The sequence below is a fragment of the Cricetulus griseus genome, chromosome 4 (assembly GCF_003668045.3).
Source record: "Cricetulus griseus strain 17A/GY chromosome 4, alternate assembly CriGri-PICRH-1.0, whole genome shotgun sequence".
NCBI classification, from domain to species: domain Eukaryota; kingdom Metazoa; phylum Chordata; class Mammalia; order Rodentia; family Cricetidae; genus Cricetulus; species Cricetulus griseus.
In genome coordinates this window covers 5997748-6016401 of record NC_048597.1, presented here as the reverse complement: position 1 = coordinate 6016401, position 18654 = coordinate 5997748, and the positions used below count along the sequence as shown (strand labels likewise).

The window sequence follows — 18654 nt, the reverse complement described above, 5'->3', positions numbered from 1 at the left end:
GTTTAGAAGAAAAAGAATTTAAGTGTCTGAGATCTGTGAGTATTGGTTGACTCCTCCTTTGTTCCTAAGCCTGTTGCTTTCCCAGGCTAGTGTCTTTCCGTATACTTTAGCCCTGCACTTTACGCTGAATTCTTTCTGTCCATTGAAGGATAAAGCTGTCATCCTGTTGGTGAGTGTGGGAAATAAATTCTCACTGTCTAAAATTTCTGCATGTCAATGGATTCAGTGGCGATCATAGCTGTTTCTCAGTCTGCTCCTAAGGAAAAGTAGATCCCATGGACTGTTTAAAATGGTTTTATTTCTAACCCTGGAGCAAGTGCCCTACTTACTCATTCCTGGGCATGGAAATCTAGAGGCCTACCTTGTCTTACTTCCTACACTTTGCAGGGTAATTGGAGACTTGCATCTGTGGGAGCTTGAGATGCTGGGCTGACTAAACCAGAGTGTAACCAGCAACGTGATTAAGTAAATCAGCAGCTAAGCAGAAGTAAGGATGTTTGATGTTTACACTCTACCTATTTTACAGGGATGTTGTTGGAATACTATAATTAAATTAAAAAAGATGTAGACCATATTTAAGCTTTTCACAGATGAATGCTAAATAAAAAGGAAGGTGTTGTTAGCATCTTATTTCTTTTTTAACTTAGACACTAGAAATGTATGTTGTGGTCTATGATTTCCTGGTATACATTTTAATAAATGTTTTGATTTTTGGTCTTAGTTGGGATGCTGTAAAAGCCTTCTGTCCTATTTTTAGTCCTAAGTGATGATTCTGGATATGGCTAAGTTAATATAGCAAGGTAATTGAACTGTGTGTGCTAAGTGCTTTCCTGCATATTCTTCTGGCCTCTCAACTTTCGGGGTTGAGTTACTGTTTACAGTCAAACATTTCACCATGACTGGGTAGTCTGAGTCAGTTTGCCTGTTGTCTGGCCATCTTGTGCCCAATATTTGTCTGGGTCTACCTCTCCTCTGCCCATCTCTTTCATCTGTGAAAGATGAGCTGTCTAATAGTCACAACTGGATTGTTCGTGTTCTGTGGTATACATTTGAGAACCAGTACTGATAGGAGTAGGTCTGAGACCCTGCAGGCCCTGGGTTTCCCTTGTGTGTTGACAATGGGGCTGTCTCTCTGTCAGGTTTGGGCTGTTCTGCCTGCTGTTGGCTGACACAGTTGGATATCTGACACATTTGGTTGTGCTTCGTGTGCCCTTTGCAGATGTTCAGTTCCTTCCCGCTAGGCTGAAGCTCACTGGATGCGTATAGCCATGAGTATACCACACTCGAAGACAGCTGATACCTGTATGTAGATTTTGCCACTTCCAGGTTGTAGAATGTGAAGTCCTAAGGATTTCAGCTGGTGGCTTTTCAGGGGTGGAACTCTTTTCACAAGGTGGGGTTTTGTTTTTCCTATTAAGGGTTAGGTGTTGTTAGGTTTAGAAATAAACATATAGGACCAAATGAGATGACATAGGAGCAGCCTTCAGAATAGGTAAGTGGGACAGTTGCCAGTGGCTTCTGGGATGTTTGAAAATGGCTCTCATCTCATCTACAACTTGAAAAGGCATCTTATGACAGACACTTGCTTTTTTAAAGGGTCCTTAATAGCCAGTAATAACAGACTTTGATACTAGGAACATAAAACAAACAGGTGGCCTCTGATGTTAGCTGAATTTGTTTGATTTTCAGGTGAAATAAGTGAAGCCTGTTTCTGAGAATGTGTGCTATTGTGTGCAGCCAGAGAGAAGCCTTGCAAACATTTTGACTGTTGCTTCTCTAACAGCACATTTATGGAATGTGCTACCCTAGTGTCTTTAAAAACAACAACAAGCTTGCCTTCAGTGTGTTAGAATGTTCAGCTTAATATTTTATTTTATGTATTTTTCTCAGAACCCTGGGTAACTCGTGTGAAGATTATGTGGATGACCTTACATACAAAGTTTAATAGCTAATAGGTCATTTTCTCTTCTATTCCTTGCAACTTATTTGTTACCAGAGTAGGCTGTAAAATAATTTCTTTTTGCTTTGGTGTTTCGTTATTGCTTTAAGGAATGAAAAGTGGTTCCAGAACATTTTTAGATCTCTGCTATAGGAGTAGTCAGAGCAGGAAAGACCCTTGCTTAGTTGTGAATTTATGTAGGTGAGGACTTAGTGGCCTCTGGAGATAAAGGGGTGATTACATGGCCCGCTCAGTACTTCATCCAGTATACAGCTTCCAAGCGTCTATGGCCCAGCCTTGTGACAGAGGCGGGGGAATCCCAAGACAAAGCCTTGCTCTCAAGGGAATATAGTCTTGTATGAGAGTCAGTAAGCAGCAGTCTACAGCAAAAGCCGACACTGAGAGCATGCAAAGGGCACAATAGAGAAAAGCCTTGTCATCTCTCAGCCGGACAGGGAGGGAGGCAGGGAGCCTGGGCATGGTTCCACAAGGGAAACCACTGTCTCTGAGACTACAACAAGGCCACACTTCCCAATAGTGCCTCTTCTTATGGGCTAAGCAATCCAACTCATGAGTCTATAAGGGTCATAGCTACCTATTCAAACCGCCGCGGGGTGGGGGTGGGGGTGAGAAGTCTGTGTTGAGTGGGAGGATGCAAATACAGTTCACGGTATTGAGCTGACAGCAGTCTTGCCGAAGGCAGGCCAAGGGCTTGTCCATCAAAAATGAAGGGTGATATCGAGTGTGGTTAGCTGTCAGGGTGAGGGGATTATTCCTAAACTGCCCTAGCAGAGTATCTACAATCAGCCTAGGCATGCAGAGACCAGAGGGAGGTGGGGGCATATTTCAGAAGAAGGCTCAAAGAGGCCTGGCGAGAGTTTGGTCGACACTCATTGTCAGGATGAGACCCTCTGGTTTCAGGACCACTTCGGTGTAATACCTGGGTTTTTAGAATGAAATATCTGAGGCTTAGAGAGAATCCGGGCCCACAGCCTGTGAGAACTGGAGCCGCAATGCTTTGTCTCTGGCTATGTTCAGCTGTTGCCCTTGCCTGTGCTACCTGTGGTGGCTCTGTTCCTTCTCACTTCCGTGAAATGGAGAGACTTGTGCCTCTGAGGAAGCTCCTGTTGTCACCGTCAGTGCCATCCCAAAGGTGTGATTCCTCCTGGTACAGCATCCTCAGGTTACACCACAGTATGGAGCTAAGTGTTAGTCACTTTATTGAGATGGAATCCAGGTGGTATATCTGCAACCGTCTGTAGCCTGTTCTGCTTTCTTTAAATAGTCATCAGAACTTTTTTTTCTCGTGAAATTTCTGTAAGTTACCTCTTATAGGGGGGAAATGAAAAATAGGATTTCAGATGTTCTCAATGTAAAGGTTAATTTTAATCATTAATTGTCAGTCTATTTTCATGAAAAATTCCATAGATGTGGGTGAATAACCCTGTAAGCCCTAAGAAGCTGTTGTCTTAATGGTGATTGGTGACTATTTTTAAGTGATATCATTCCGTTTTCTGAGAATAATAAAAGGAGCGATTTTTATGGCTTCGGTTCTCTGCAGCTTCTGTAGTGCATATTAAGAGACAAACTGGCTGGTTGGCACATGGGAGGCTGAAGCAGGAGGATCTACGTGTGATCCCATGCAGAGATCTTATCTCACCCCCTCCCTCTCTCTGAGATGGGGGAGGAGGGTGGGGTGGCTTCCTTTGGGATGCCTTCCTTAACTGATAAAGAATTTTATAGACTGGGTGTTGTGGCACACACCTTTAATCTCTGAAAACCAAAATAAGTTAAAAACAAGAATCTCACATTCTTTCATGCTACTGCCATTCACCTCCGCCCCCTTCTCTGAGACAGGGTCTCCGAGGCCCTGGCTGGCTGTCCTCAAACTCACGGAAGATCCTCCTGCTTCTGTCTCTAGGTGTTGGGATTAAAGGTACCAACTTGTGTGTCTGTGTGTCAGGTGTCGGGCTGTCTGGACTCGATTGCCGTACCTGATACTGCTGCCTTGGATTGAGATGAGGGAGCACACAACTGTGTACTCCACCACTCCCTGTGTTACACTCCCAGCCCCTCCCTGTTGTATGTGAACCTGGTAGGTTGGTCTTGTGCTTTTTTCCCTTTTCTTTTTTCTCAATCGTATCTGTGCAGTGCTTCTAATCTAAGGCTGCCCTTCGACACAGTTTTTACTCTTCCAATGAGAGACACTGGTTCTTCCTCTGGGCTTGCAGCTTTGGGGAAGCGCACAGCTTAGGGAAGTCCACAGGCCTGTTGTATTTGATCTAATGCACATGAAAGTAGTAAGTACATCATTGTTCAAGCTTTGGATTGTCAGTGCATATTTACAACCTCCCTAACTTTTAACTACACGGGTTTGCTCTCGGTGAGTACTTTTTAAGTTATGCATTTGTCATGTGACTCTCCTAACCTGTTCTGTACTATTGAACATAGAAGATTCTTGCTTGTGCTCATTCGAACTCTTTCTGTTTTTGAGACAGGGTTTTGTTGTTCAGTCTTAAACTCTCAGTTCTGCCTTTATCTTCCAAGTGCTGAGTTACAGGTGTGCAACACTGCCTGATTCGTGAGCTGGCAATGGCTGGGTGCGTAAAGCAGCCTTTTGCCAAGAGTGACAGCCAACTCAGTCCTTGGGACCTACTTGGTGGGAAGAGCTGACTCCCACAAGTTACCCTCTGACCTCCACCCATGCTGAAGCCCAAGCAAGTATGTGTGTGTGTGCGTGGGGGGGTGCACGCACAGACACAAACAATAAACAAATAGATGTAATTAAAATTTTTCCTAGGTGGCACCATGATGATTGACTTTTCACATCCATCCTTTAGCTTTGGATTTTTTTTTCAAGCAGATTAATGGGTAATGGCTTATTGGATACAGTAACTTCCTCCTTTTGATATGCTGCTGTCAGGTTGCTTTCCTTAGCAGCTGTCATAACTGGCCCTCACCAGCACTGAGAGAAGGCTCTGCTAAATACCAGGAATCGCTATTATGTATTTATTTATCACCCCAAGTCAGGGATTCTTTGTGTAGTCATGCCTCCTGGAACTAAATTTGTAGACCAGGCTGGCCTCAAACTCACAGAGATCCTGCCTCCTGCGGACTGGGATTAAAGGTGTGCACCACCACACCCAGCTGGGAATCTCTATTGATTTTTGTGGCCTTTATTTGTTGCTTTGTGGCAAGTTTTTCAAGGTACAGTGACTTTAAAAAAGTTGAGTAGATTCCTAAGTAAAATTTCCCTCCGACAAAAACTTGGTAAGAGAGGCTTTTCCAGAGAGGGAGTGAAAGTTTGGTTATATAATGTCCATATTTACAGGAATGATGTTTAGTGATCTGTGTGTCGAAAGAATGAACTTTTCTTCCTTCAGTATCAATAATTATTTTTTCAGTCTTACTTGGAATCTTGAAGCTTAGTGTGAATGAATGTTGCAAGAATGAAACTAATTGCAGCCAACTCTATAGAACAAACCTGCTTAAAAGTGGAACTCTAGATACATTAGATTGTGTTTAAACATGTTTACCTAAATGTAAAATTAGCTTATACAAAGTATTTGGTTTTAGAAGAATTTGAACCTTTCTTAAAAAGTATGAAGTTGAGAAAATCTGAAGTTTTTTTTAACCTTTTTTATTTTGAGTCATACTGCCTTTTTTAAAATTAACAGGAACTTCCAAATTAACGGATCCACTTAAAAAAAAGAGAGCACGTGGAAGGCACGGTAGGGCACTTGGGAGGCAGAGGCAGGTGGGTATCTGAGTTCAAGACCACCCTGGTCTACAGTGAGTTCCAGGACAGCCAGGACTACACAGAGAAACCCTGTCTCCAAAAACAAAAACAAAACAAAACAAAAGAACACAGTCCTGGTGACATTGACTGTCAGTAGCACTTCAGCCTTTTCCCCATTTTTTCAACTGCAAATCCATTGTTGCTGATCAGATTGTTCCTTTATCGGGGGAAGGGGGGGGTGGTACTTGGATACTAACAGCACCTTCCCTGTTTCCCTGACAAGTGTTTAGCAATCTAGAAAGACTAGAGATCGTGAGTCTCCATTGGGTTTTACATGGGTTGTAACTGGCACTAAGAGTCGGGAGTATTGGACTGGAGAGTCTTAACTGTCATTGCTTCTCATGGTGGTACCTCGTCTATGAAAATTCAACTGTGTAAAATGTTTGCAAGCGTCTCCATTGTGTATTTATTACATATTCATCACTTATACTCGGTGTAATTCCAATGGCTTGAATTGTCAAATATCTTAAACTTATTGACTCATTTTTTATAGGTTTGTTTTTATGTGCCCAGGGAGGCCAGAAGAGATCATGAGATCCCTGGAGCTGGGGTTATAGGCGGTTGTGAGCCACCTGATGTGGCTCACGTCCTCTGCAAGAGCTGTATGTGCTCTTAATCATGGGGACACCTCTCTACCCCCCCCCCCATTGGTTCATTTTAAAAGCAATGCAGTCATGTTTCATTTCCTTCTCCAATGCTCCACCAACCTTTATAATGCATCTATGTGCATCTATCTGTCTGGCACAGTGTTTTACTGAAATAAGTCAAGGAGTCCAAGAGGTTTGAGTGTCATGCATGGCATTACCTTGCATACAGGGTGCTTTCTGTGTAGTAGCTGAGTAAAGACTCTGAGGCCTTCCAGGACCTGGTCTCCTGTTTCTCCAGCCTTGGTTGCTGGTCTGATTTTTCAAAAAACAAACAAACAAAAAATAGGTGGTAGCTCTTGAATGTTGAATGTTACTTTACAGTAGTGGGTATTTGGAAGTGAAAACAAGAGCTCCGGAGAGGGCACAGTCGACATTGGCTTTTCTCAGAAACTCCACTCTCCTCTTTCCTGCCCCTCACTTGTCACCTTTGTGTTGCGGCTGTGTTCTGTTCCCCAGTGAATTCTCCTTTTCAAATATCAGAATAAGGGTAATTTAGGAGAACTAAGTTACAATCTGCTTATGGCAGTGCTCTAGGCAAGATCCCTGGCATTCCTTTGTGGGAGGTTAGCTGGAAGGGAGAAGCTAGTGAGTGTTTCCAGGCGACATTCGGACAGCGGGCCTGACAGCGATTGCTGGACACCCCCCCCCCCCACACACACACACATACATATTCTGGGTTTAAAATGCCTGTTCCCTTTTAGAAGGAGACTTGAGTATCACTAGTTTTCCAGACACAGTGTTGATGTCTCTGAATGTCCGCACCCTTACTCCTTTTAATTAAGTCTCCACTCTGCAGTTTGTAGATGTAATTTGTAGTCTGCTGTGTGCTCCTTTGCAGCACATACAGAGAAGCCACATGACAATCAGGCATTGATCAAGTCGCTGTATGTTTGGGAGTTGTCAGTTCCTTTGTCTGTCTATTGTCTGACTTTCAATATCTTTTCTCTGTATTTCTAAAGAGCTTTGTATACCTTCTGCCTGTATGTGTAATCTTGCAGGGTGACATTCTGCTCTTTGCCCATCTGCTCAAATAACCGTCACAAGAGTAGAATTTGGTATGAGTCTCACTGCCCAGGGTACAGTCTCTTCTTTCTGCTTCTGCTCATGGCAGACTTTCTCAAAAATGTCTTTTATCTGTTTATTCTTTACAATCTTATGCACATACACTATGTATTCTGGTCCTTCCCTTGCCCTCCTGTTTCCCTATTGTCTTCCTCATTACAGATACCTTTTTCCTGTTTATTAGTTTTGGTCTTGTTTATTGCCCCACAGAATGTAGCTAGGCCTAGGCCTGTCCATGTGACCTTGAATTGAGAGCAAACCATCAGAGCCTGGTGGGCTCTCTCTCCATCACTCAGTGTACATCCTCCTCTCCTAGAACCTGCTGTTTGCTAATACCTCAGGAGTAAGTGTGAGGGCCCTCTGAATCACTTTCCCCTCCATAGCAGACAGTCAGGAGGGCCTGAATTGTGTGCCAGTGTACACTACAGCTTTGAGTTCACGGTTGCCATAGTCATGCCTTGCTTAGAAGATGGTATTTCCCAGGCCCTCTCCCTATCGCTGCCTTTTATATTGCCCCTCTCCTTATCCTCTGGCTCTTACATTTTTCTACCCCCTCACTTCAGTGTTCTCAGAGCTTTTCGGGGTGGTGTGAATCTCTTATCTAGAGTTTAGCTCTCAGCTCTTCTTTATTCTCAGCATTTTGTGTAGCCATGAATCTTTGCATTTGTCTCCACTCACTGCAAGGAGAGGCTTTTCTGTGGGTGCAAACAGATATTTAGGGGTGGTTTGACACTATGTCAGTTCGGCTAAGTAAGCCATCGTAGGTTCCCCTCCCCAGGGCCTAAGACCTCTTTAGTCACGGGTTTTGAGCCAGTTTTGCCAGTGCATACTCTCTTAGAGATCAAACCTGGAATCTAACGGGAGCTGTTGGTTACCCCCCAATGGTCATGCCACCGTTACACTAGAAGGCACATCTTGCCTGTCATGTTGTTATTGTTCCTGAAACTACTTTTCAGGGTGTTAAAGCATATTCTTCTGTTTTCTGTTTCCTCTCGATGTTTCATGAATGCACAATTTATATTGATTTCAAAATTTATATTGACTTAAAACTATAAATTTTTATGACTTTAAAACAGTTTAGAAACTATGTCCTCTACCCCTTTTATCTACTCTGTCAGTTTCTCTGTCTCTCTCTCTGCTGTAGATTGAACCCAGGGCCTCTCGTATATGCTAGGCAAGTAAGTGCTCTTTACCACTGCCCCATAACCTCAGCCACTCACTATTTATGACATGAATAATTTTATTACGCTGATAGCATAGCTGATTTTCCCTGCTGAGCCATCTGGCTGGGACTGGGTCCTTCATTCTTGTAGCCATCTAGCTTGCCTTTTTTAGGGACTCTCGTTTAGTTGAAATTGTCAGTGTTGCTGGGCTACTGTAAACTTGGAATCGCAGGAAGAAGCATATAAACATAAGCCACTTATGATGGAAAAGACATCTCCTAGCCCTGTCCTGTGGTAGCATATCCCTGTGGTAGCATATCCCTGTGGGAAGCTGAGGTGGAGGGCTGCCAGTTAGAGGACCCTGTCTTAAATACCAAGAACTGGACACACAGCTCAGTGGTTGAGCACTAAGCTAGCTTGTGCAAAATTTGTAAGCCCCTGGTTTGGAGTCCCAGCACTACAGAACACCCCACCAGGAGTCGGTTTGTCCTTTAGTTTTGAGACCATATGTATGGTGTGAGTTCCCCACCAGTGGCCTCCTTGCACTGAAGAGCCAGCCTCCGCCTGTCTATGACTTCTGCTTCCGATAGTCATGACAAGGTGACAGGCTTCCTTGTGTTTATAAGAGGATTATGTTATAAGGGTTATTTATAATTATAAGATTTATTTGAGGGAGTTGCTTTCAATAATTAAGTGAAAGCTTAATACATGTTCACAATCTACTTTAGTCTTTAAACCAAAATTAGCCCTTGTTTGGCATATTAGAGATGTGCTAATTATATGAACTGCATAATTATTGATTCTTCAAGTATGTTTAAAGCTAGTTACAATTATTTTTAATATAAATAAATTTTAAAGGTTGTAATGATGCCAATAATTTTGACTGGAAATTTTATTCCTCATGCTTGCATCGAATTGTCAAACTTAGTGTTTATGTGCTAGAACCAAGTTTCTAATTGTACATTTAAATTTTTAAATAAGTATTTAATATCTTTTTTTTTTTTTTTTTTTTTGGTTTTTCGAGACAGGGTTTTTCTGTGTAGCTTTGGAGCCTATCCTGGCACTCGCTCTGGAGACCAGGCTGGCCTCGAACTCACAGAGATCCATCTGCCTCTGCCTCCCAGTGCTGGGATTAAAGGCATGCACCACCAACACCGGGCAAGTATTTAATATCTTATGTTATCTGTATTTATCACAGCCAGACATTGCAAATTCACTGACAAAATCTATTTCAATATGTTTTTATCATTACAAATGGTATTTTATAAGTAGTTTTACCAACACTTAGAACTTTAGTATAAATATCAGAACTCTATGGGTCAGTATCTATTCTTTAAACTTTCAGTAATTAGCCTTCCTTACTAAAGCTGAAATGAGAAGACTTCTCAAATGTATTCTAGAAATAGTTTAATAATTCTAATATTATCTGCATTTGAAAAGCACTTTTTACCCATCTTCATTGCCTAGTATTTTGATTGTTTTCTGTTTTCTTTACATAGATATAGAAGTCTTTGTGTTACTCATGCTACCTAAGTCTAAGCTAAATATGTAGCTTGCCTGGCACATGCAGGGTTCTGGATTCAGTTCCTAGCAGTGCTCTCTACCCAGAAGTTTGGAGGCTGGCTGCATGTTTGCTGTTTTCGGAATTTACCCAAAGCATATACTATGTGTTTCATGCAGAAGAAGAGAACAATTTTATGTTCCCTGGAAGAAGACAGAAAGTGATACAAATTCCAGGCTGTTAATAGAGATTGCCTATTGCTGGTGAAAGGGGGGATTTCCCCTTTCTCTGGCTCAGTTTTTCTGAATTATCTTCTGTCCGTTTCCTTGACAGACAAGAAGCAGGGACAGTTATACTGTAGACAAGGCAGTGAGCTATAAATATTTCAGAAGAATTTATTTGTTTATGTTTTTTTGAGACAGGGTTTCTCTGAGTAGCCCCAGTTGTCCTAGAACTCACTCTGTAGATCAGGCTGCCCTCGAACTCAACAGAGATCCACCTGCCCCTACCTCCCAAGTGCTAGGATTAAAAGTGTGTGCAACCACAGCCTAGCCAGAAGAATTATTTTTTAACAAAACATCTAGCTCCCATATAACAAATGTTTACAAATTCAGAAAGTACACCTCCATCTAAGAAGTGAACACTTTTGATTTATAAGTCAGTATTCTCGTGATCTTATACTGCCTCCCCCTCAGTTTCTCCTGTGGTCTGCTGTGATACTTGGATTCCATTTTCTACTCCATCCTGTTCGTTGGCAGGGCCTTCACTGATTGTATCAGTGTCCTTGTTTGCTCTTGGCTCCACCCTGACTGTTCTCTAGGACTTGATACTTCTGATTAAGTTCTTATTCTTGAAAGGGGCTGTGAAACCAGACTAACTCACTGTGTCCCTGTCTATGCTTTCCCCCATATGTAGTCATTCAGTAACTCACAGACCCACATTAGGATTAAATTGACTAATACAGATCCGATGTTCTCAGCCTTTTCATGAGTTCTTTTTTGACGATTAACCATCCCTACTCAAGCTCTCTCTTATTGACTCCAACCCTTCAGTTATAAGGGTCGTGCTAGGAAATCCTTAGCTAAGCCACCTCAGTTGGGACAATGTAGACCATTATGTAGATTAGGAGAGGACTTTGAGTTCTTTGAATGAGATAGGACCTACAAATCAGCTTTTAAGATAATCTCCGAATGTTTCAATCAAAAGATAAAATCCAGAGCTGAAACAATAGTTCCAGGCTGCTGTGCAAGCAGGAAGAGCAGAGTTTGTCCTCCCTCAGCCCTTGAGAAAAGCCAGATGTGGTGGTGGGCACTTGTGACGCCAGCATTGGGAAGGCAGAAACAGCTGGAGCCCTGCAGGTTATACTCAGGCCTCCTGCACACCTGTGTGTGAACACGCACGCACGCACGCACACACACAAACACACACACACAAATACACACACACACACACACACACACACACACACACACACACTTTAAATCCCTGACACCACCTCCTGTTTGTATGCTACCTTTAAAAATTCTTTTAGTTATCATATGAAATACTTCTATTCTGACATTTCATACGTGTTTATCATCATACTTTGTTCCAATTTACACTATGGGAGTGTATTCTTTTCTCCCTAGACATACCCCAAAGGGCCCCACTACCTCAACACTGCCACACTGGGAACTAGAGAAAGACCAGCTGTGTAGCTTAAGACGGCAGTGTTTGTCACCCTTCTCAGTAGCAGTTGGGAGGGTCTAGCTCCACCACTGCCATGCCAACACAGGGCATGGCCAGACCTTTTCAAATGAGACTTTGTGGCAGAGAATGGTGTGTGCTGACCTGAGGCTGATCTGCTGGTTGTCCTTCCATATGCCTGTTGAGTGCAAGTTACTAGAGTCCTCTATGTCTGCTGGACGAGAGCTCCCTGCCTGGCATATTTTTAGAAGTGTTTGTCTACCGTGACTTGGGCTTATCTTTTTATCTTTGTTATCTTTTAAAGAATTTAATATACATGAAGACCAATTTGCCACTTTTTCCTTTTACTAATTACACTGTCTGTGTTATAAGACACTGTGTAGCCCATGGCGGGAGCACCTTTTACTAATTGCACTGTTTGTGTTTTAAGAAAGTGTCTAGCTCATGTCAAGAGCATACCTATCCTCCAGTCTTTAAGTTTCTGTGTTAATGTTTTCATTTGGTGATATTTGCCTCACTGTTCATTCAGTTATTCCTCAGGGTTCCTGCATGGCTCCATAGCTGGTCTTGTTCTTGTTTCCCCTGGGCAGCAGTTCCTGCTGTTGATTTGTAGTGACTCAGGCAGGGCATCTGCCCCCCCCCCCCCACACACACACACCTGCTTGGGCTCTTTTTCAACTTTCAGTGGTCCTTCTGTTCCTGTTTAAGTATTCTTGTTAGCTTTCCAGTCCTCGTTGTGGGTCTTGGAATCTTGATTGAGATTGCTTGAAATGCTCAAGTCTGTTGGAAGAGAATCACTGGTCTAACACACCTGAACCTTACAGCTCACGATAGTATCTACCCATTGTCTAGGTCTTCTTGAATTTGTCTTAGCAAAAACCTTGTTATTTTCAGTATAGAGGACTAGTATTTAGCTTGTTTCAGACAAGGTCTCACCTATTTTTCCAAACTAGCTTAACACTTGACACCATCCTGCCTTAGCCTCCCGAGAGCTGAGATTGTAGGTGTGGTCCACTATGCGTCATTTCTTTCCAGTAATTTGTACTGAGCAATGTTAGATTTTTGTGGTGCTAACTCAAAATAAGATTATTTTTCTTTGATTTTTTTTTAGAGTTATTTTATATGTTTGAGTATTTGTCTGCATGTGTGTATGTATGTATAGCATATGCATGTCTGGGCATCAGGTCCCCTGGAGTTGGAGTTGTGGATAAATAGCCTTGAACCATCATGTAGCCTGGGAACTGGACCTGGTTCTCTACAAATACAGTGCTCTTAACAGTTGGCTCATGTGTCTCTACCCTGGAGTTGCTTCCCTGAATTTCACTTCTTAAGCAACTCTGTGCCAATATACAAGAATTCGTTTTTTATTTAGTACATTTGCCTTTTCTCATACAACTCTGTTTGCGTACTGTTGTTTTCTAGATTTTCTAGAGTTTGTTATATTGAAGTAAGTGTGTGTGTGTGTGTGTGTGTGGAGAGAGAGAGAGAGAGAGAGAGAGATAGAGAGAGAGAGAGAGAAGACATCTTGCAAATGTTGGCGTTCTCTTTCCACTGTATGGTTCGAGGTGTCAAACTTGGGTCCTCGGACTTGTCTACAGGTACCCTTACCTGCTAAGTCTTCCTGCAAGCCCTGCTTAACTTTTCCTAGACACTGCCTCTCTTTTTGAAGAAACTCCCTACAAATTCTGTTTCACTCAGATTTCAAAAATTCATTATTAAATGTTGAGTTTTTGTGAAACATTCTTTTGATTCCATGGAAATCATTATATGGGCTTTATGTGATCAATAAAATAAAATAAATTATATTAGTTCATTTAAATTGTGTTTTTTAAATGAATTTGCATTTATATTCTAGGGGTATTGCTGTATCCTTAATTATTTTGTGCTGTCTGCATTTAGTATTAAAGACAGGAGATGAATAGCAAGCAAGCGATGTTTCATTTTTGAAGACGTTTGCCTGACTTTTGTGTTGCTTTTCCCTTCCGTGTTGATAGAATTTACCATCGATATCATCTGAGCCTTTTTTTTTTCTGGGAATGGTCTTACTGATGAGGTTGTTCTCTGTAACAAACATGAGAGGGTCCCAATGTCTTCAGTTGACTTCTAAGAGCATTGTCTCCTGTCTCTCTCTTGTCAGCTTTACGTTGTCTCCAGCCTCCTTCTCCCTCTCGTTTCGTTTTGTAGACTTGGTGGGAATGATCTTCATTTCTGGACAATGTACCACATCCTTGGCCATTTTTTTTTTTTAAGAACTAGATTTTAGGGCTGGAGAGATGGCTCAGCCATTATAGGCTAGGCTCACAACCAAAAATAGAAGAACTAGATTTTAAATGTGCTAGTTCTATTCCTTCCCTGTTTGTATTTTTATTGTTTCTTCTGTTTTATATTGCCTTTCTTTTTCTGGGTTGTTTTCTTTTTTTTTCTGATGTTGTCATCCATCTGCGGCCGTGTTGGACCGTGTTTGTAGCTGGTATTCAGAAATTTAATTTCCATTCTTGTAAAGCTAAGGTTTCTTTCTCTGCTAAGAGCGTGTATCTTCCCTTTCCATTTACTTCACTTGTGTCCACATTTGCCTCGTGGAAAGTCTGCTGATGACTGCTCAAAAGACTTACGAGGTCATTTCCACATTTTTGTCATGAGGGAGTCACCATACATTGATTGTCATTTTTTTTTTTTTATTTTGAGAGTTTGCTGTATTTGGCTGCTTTTCTCTTTGTTATGACCAAACACCTGATAAGAAACAATACAAGAAAAGTATTAGTTTTGCTTGCAGTTAGGAGTGGCAACAGGAGAATGAAGCAGCTGGTCATGTTATCCCAGACCTCGGCCCATGGGATGGTCTCACCCACACTTAGGGTGTTCAGTTAATCCAATCTAGACAGTACCTCTCCATCATGCCCAGAATTTTGTCTCCTGTAGATCCCATCAAGTGACAGGCAATATTAACCATCACAGTATGTCTAAGAACGTTTTGATTCTACCCTAGACGTGTGGTTTCGAGTTTCTGTTGTTCTCCTCTATAGAGTGCTGGCTGCAGGTTTCTCCAAGCGTCTGAGTTGGGTTTGCACTGTGAGTTCTCCATGGTGTCTAGTGGGGCTTCCATTCCTACTTGAGTTTTCAAGACCAGTCCTGGGCATTGTGATTCTCTCAGATGTGAACCTGAGAACAGTATAGTGCATTCACAGGCCCAAGCGTTCTTTTCCAGTTTCTCCACACAGGCCTTTTTTGCTTTGTTCTTTTGCCCAGAAATACTGGATTTCTGTTGGAGTTTTTGCTTTTGCACCTTACTTTACTGCCTAGCTCCCTGATTGTGGCCCATCCTGGGGCAAAGCCCTAGACTATAGAGTGAGGGTGGGGTGGGGGCCGGGGAGGATTTGGTTTCTCTTCAAGACCTGTCCTTGGTAGCTAGCTTTGTGTGCTTTGAACAGAGTTTTGGGTTTAATAAGGGACAAGAGGCCCAGCAGCAGGCTTCAGTTGCTACAGCAGAGCCAGGAGTAGTGTCTTGCTTGTGATCAGTTTCCTGACATACAGTAGCTCTTTACAAATTATTTTTCAAATTTACTTGGTGTTGTGCATGCTTGTAGTCCTGCTAGGGAGGCTGAGGTGGGGGTTATGAATTGAAAGCCAGCCACAGTGGTCCAGCCACAGATGGCCCAGGTGGCCCAGAACTGAAAAGGAACAGAGTCTGGAGAAGTTTCTGTCACTTCATCTCAGGTTCCCTGGGACTTAGGAGAACTTGGCAGTGATTGGCATTTTAAGGATTTAGGTTTATGAGGGAAGATTGTGAGAGGGTTCCAGCCTCATCCTTAGATCAACTTTTGACTGTTAGGTCAGTGAGCATGCCCTCACAGTGGTTTAATTTTTATTAGATTACATACTATTGGCAGCTGAAGATCAAAGATCAATGACCCTAAGAGCTCTGAGGTGTGCTTAGCAAGCAGAGGAGATGGAAGGCCTTACATCCCAGATGTCGGACTCAGTTCAGTCTGCAGTCGTTTGGTTGCCCCGTAACAGACGTTCAGTGCAGGGGACGTGGGAACAGCTATCAGCTGTTGTCTCTACTTCCCCTTCATCTTAAGTGCCGTTCTTTGTGGGAGAGAACCACATAGATGGGGATTAATTTCTGTGGTAAAAGGCAGTTAATCTTGGGTTCTCTGACAGGAGCCGATAGTAATTACGCTATGGCCATAGTCACTATACTTCTGTCTGGTTTTGACCCTCTCGAGGAGCTGTGAAACCTTTAAAGAAAGGCGTAATGTTCTTTTTATAAGAATGGTGTGCATGAAATTGTGACGAAACCTAGTGTTTTGTACAACAAATGCATGCTTTTTAAAAGAAGAATATGCTTTTTAATGCTTTCATATAACAGCAGAGTGCTCTGATTATAACTTAAATTGAGGGTGCCTCAGTCCTCCTCTCTGGAATGGTTTTGGTAACAAATGTTTGTGTCTGGAAGGTTCATTCAAACTCATCTCTAAAATATTTTTTCCTGGTTACATTTCAATTTTGTATCTATATTTCTAATATTTTTTTTACACATTTTGTACTGTGTAAGAATTCTGTAGTTCATAGGGAGGTAAATTCCTTCAGATTCATCATTTTATTGTACACCAAACCTAACTGCAAAAGGATAGCATGCTTGTCTAATTGTGTTTATTAAAAGAAAGTCTCCGATAACTTAGTGCTAGCTAACCAGTCACTGTAATTCAGGGTCAGCCTACATGTAGTTCAGTGGACGGGTGCTTACGTGCTTAGCATATGGGGCTAATCAGTTCCCAGCACTGGAAGAAAGAAAAATCCAGAATGCTAATAAAAGGAAAAATATGCTAAGAAAAAAGCTTGTAAAAAATTAGCATCCATTCCTTAATAAAAACATTAAGTAAAATAGGAATCAAGGGAAGCTGCCTAAATGTGAAATGGTACAAAGTGCCACAAAGCACTCACTGAAGTGTGAAATCCTGACTCACAGGTGATACAAGAAGCTACCTCTGTTGCAGGTGTTTCATATACCTAGGTTTATAACAGCTAGAGATTGGATCTTTATCTCCAGATGAAACTGATCTAGCAAACCTAAGGTGCTTATTTGCAAAATGAATGGCCCAGCAAGAAAGTGCTGCAGACTGGAGTGGCTGGCACATGGGGTTAACCAGCTGTCTTTATTTTGCAGTAAATGGTGACGGATGGAGCTTAGTCAGACAGAATGAATAGCAGATTCTCTAGTGTGTATTAAGTAGTTGTTTCACTACGCATTAAAAATCCAGAGCTTAGCTGGGCATGGTGGTGCCCGCCTTTAGTCCTGGTGCTCAGGAGGCAGAGGCAGGTGGATCTCTGAGTTCGAGGCCAGCCCATTCTACAAAGCAGATCCAGGATCTCCAGGGCTACAAAGAGAAACCCTGACTTGAACAACAAAACACATTCAGAACTGGCCATTTTTGGCAAGTTGGATAAGAAAGTGTATGAGCTGTCAATTGTAAAAGCACCCCATGAGAGTTAAGTGGGAGAACGTGCTTTTGGGAAACGATGACGCTTGCAGATGTTCTGAATGAGCCAAGGGGAGGAAAGGAATGGCAGCTGCAGCCTCGGAGAACTGCCATGTCCACGCCTCAGCTGGACACAGGTGTGTTCTGTCTTCCTGCCATAACCAGAAATGCAGTGTCACTCAGGCAGAAGACTGAGGATATGGAGCACAGTCCCTGAGGGTGAGGGACAGTCAGGATTGCTTACAGCAAAGAGGAACTACAGCCAGTGTCCCTCCCCACAGGCTGCAGTGCAAAATGGGGATTCTTTCGATGTCCCGTCCAGGTGTCCGTCCTGAAGTTCTTGCAGATAGGTGACCACGTTGGTCTCCTCTCCTCTGGGAGAAGCTCCATGGGTGTAGGGACGAAGCAGGGTCTGACTTTATGTTCTGTGTAGGACCCTTACCATTCTCCAAGTCAGCATGTGACGGTGGCATCCCACACTTCTCACCCTACCCCGCTCTCTCGGGGAAGTCAGCACGTTTGAGGATGCTGGCATTTGGAAGTGTCCCTGAGAAAAGGCAATTCAGTCTACTCGGTTGTCTCCCAACACACATACCTCCCACCCAGCTCAGTGCCTCACTGTTGATGTATAGGAGCATCCAGGGGTCACTAGAGATGCACTCAGCACAGCCAGGCAGCTAGTGACAGAAGAGGAACTAGAAGAACCAAATATTCAAGAAAGAAGATGACTAAGATGCAGAACTGAAAAGTCCAATGTCTGTCAGCACTATAAAAGGCAGAGTATGAAGAACAGGTAGGAGTGGAGAAAAGGCTTCTGGAGGCTTAAAGAAATACTTGAAAGAAGCTCCACAAACATTGAATTTGAGGTGTATTAAGGCAAGACAATGGCATATTTTAAAGCCCAAATTTCTGTAAATTTTGTCATTAAGCTGTTGAGATGTTGTCTTCGTTGTGCAGCACTGACAACTCTCAATGGCATTGAACTCAGATCCTCCAGCTTCCTCCTCCTGAGTGCTGGGTGCTAATGTAGACTGTGGAAATTTGCTGTAATAAAGTTAAATTAGGTACTGTATTCGCTACTTTTCTATTGTTCTCATAAAACTTCATGCATGACCAAGGCAGCTTATAGAAGGAAGAGCTTATTTTGGCTTAAGGTTCCTGAAGGATGAGAGTCATGGTGTCTGGAACAGGAAGTGAGCAGAGTGCAGGTATGGTGTCTGAACAGGAAGTGGGCAGAGGGCAGGCAAGGCTGGAACAAAAAAATAAGGGTTTACATATTGGCAAACTAAGCCTAGGGAAAACTGCGAATGGTGAGACTCTTTAAACTCTCCTTTAAATCCTGCTTCCAGTTATGTATATCTTCCAGCAAGGCCACAC

General features: G+C 42.6%; 1 protein-coding gene across 5 annotated transcripts in view; it reads left to right on the top strand.

The window, feature by feature from the left end:
• The window catches only part of Itsn1 (intersectin 1), a 174619-nt gene that overhangs the window by 31375 nt on the left and 124590 nt on the right, over positions 1 to 18654 (top strand). The window lies entirely within an intron of this gene.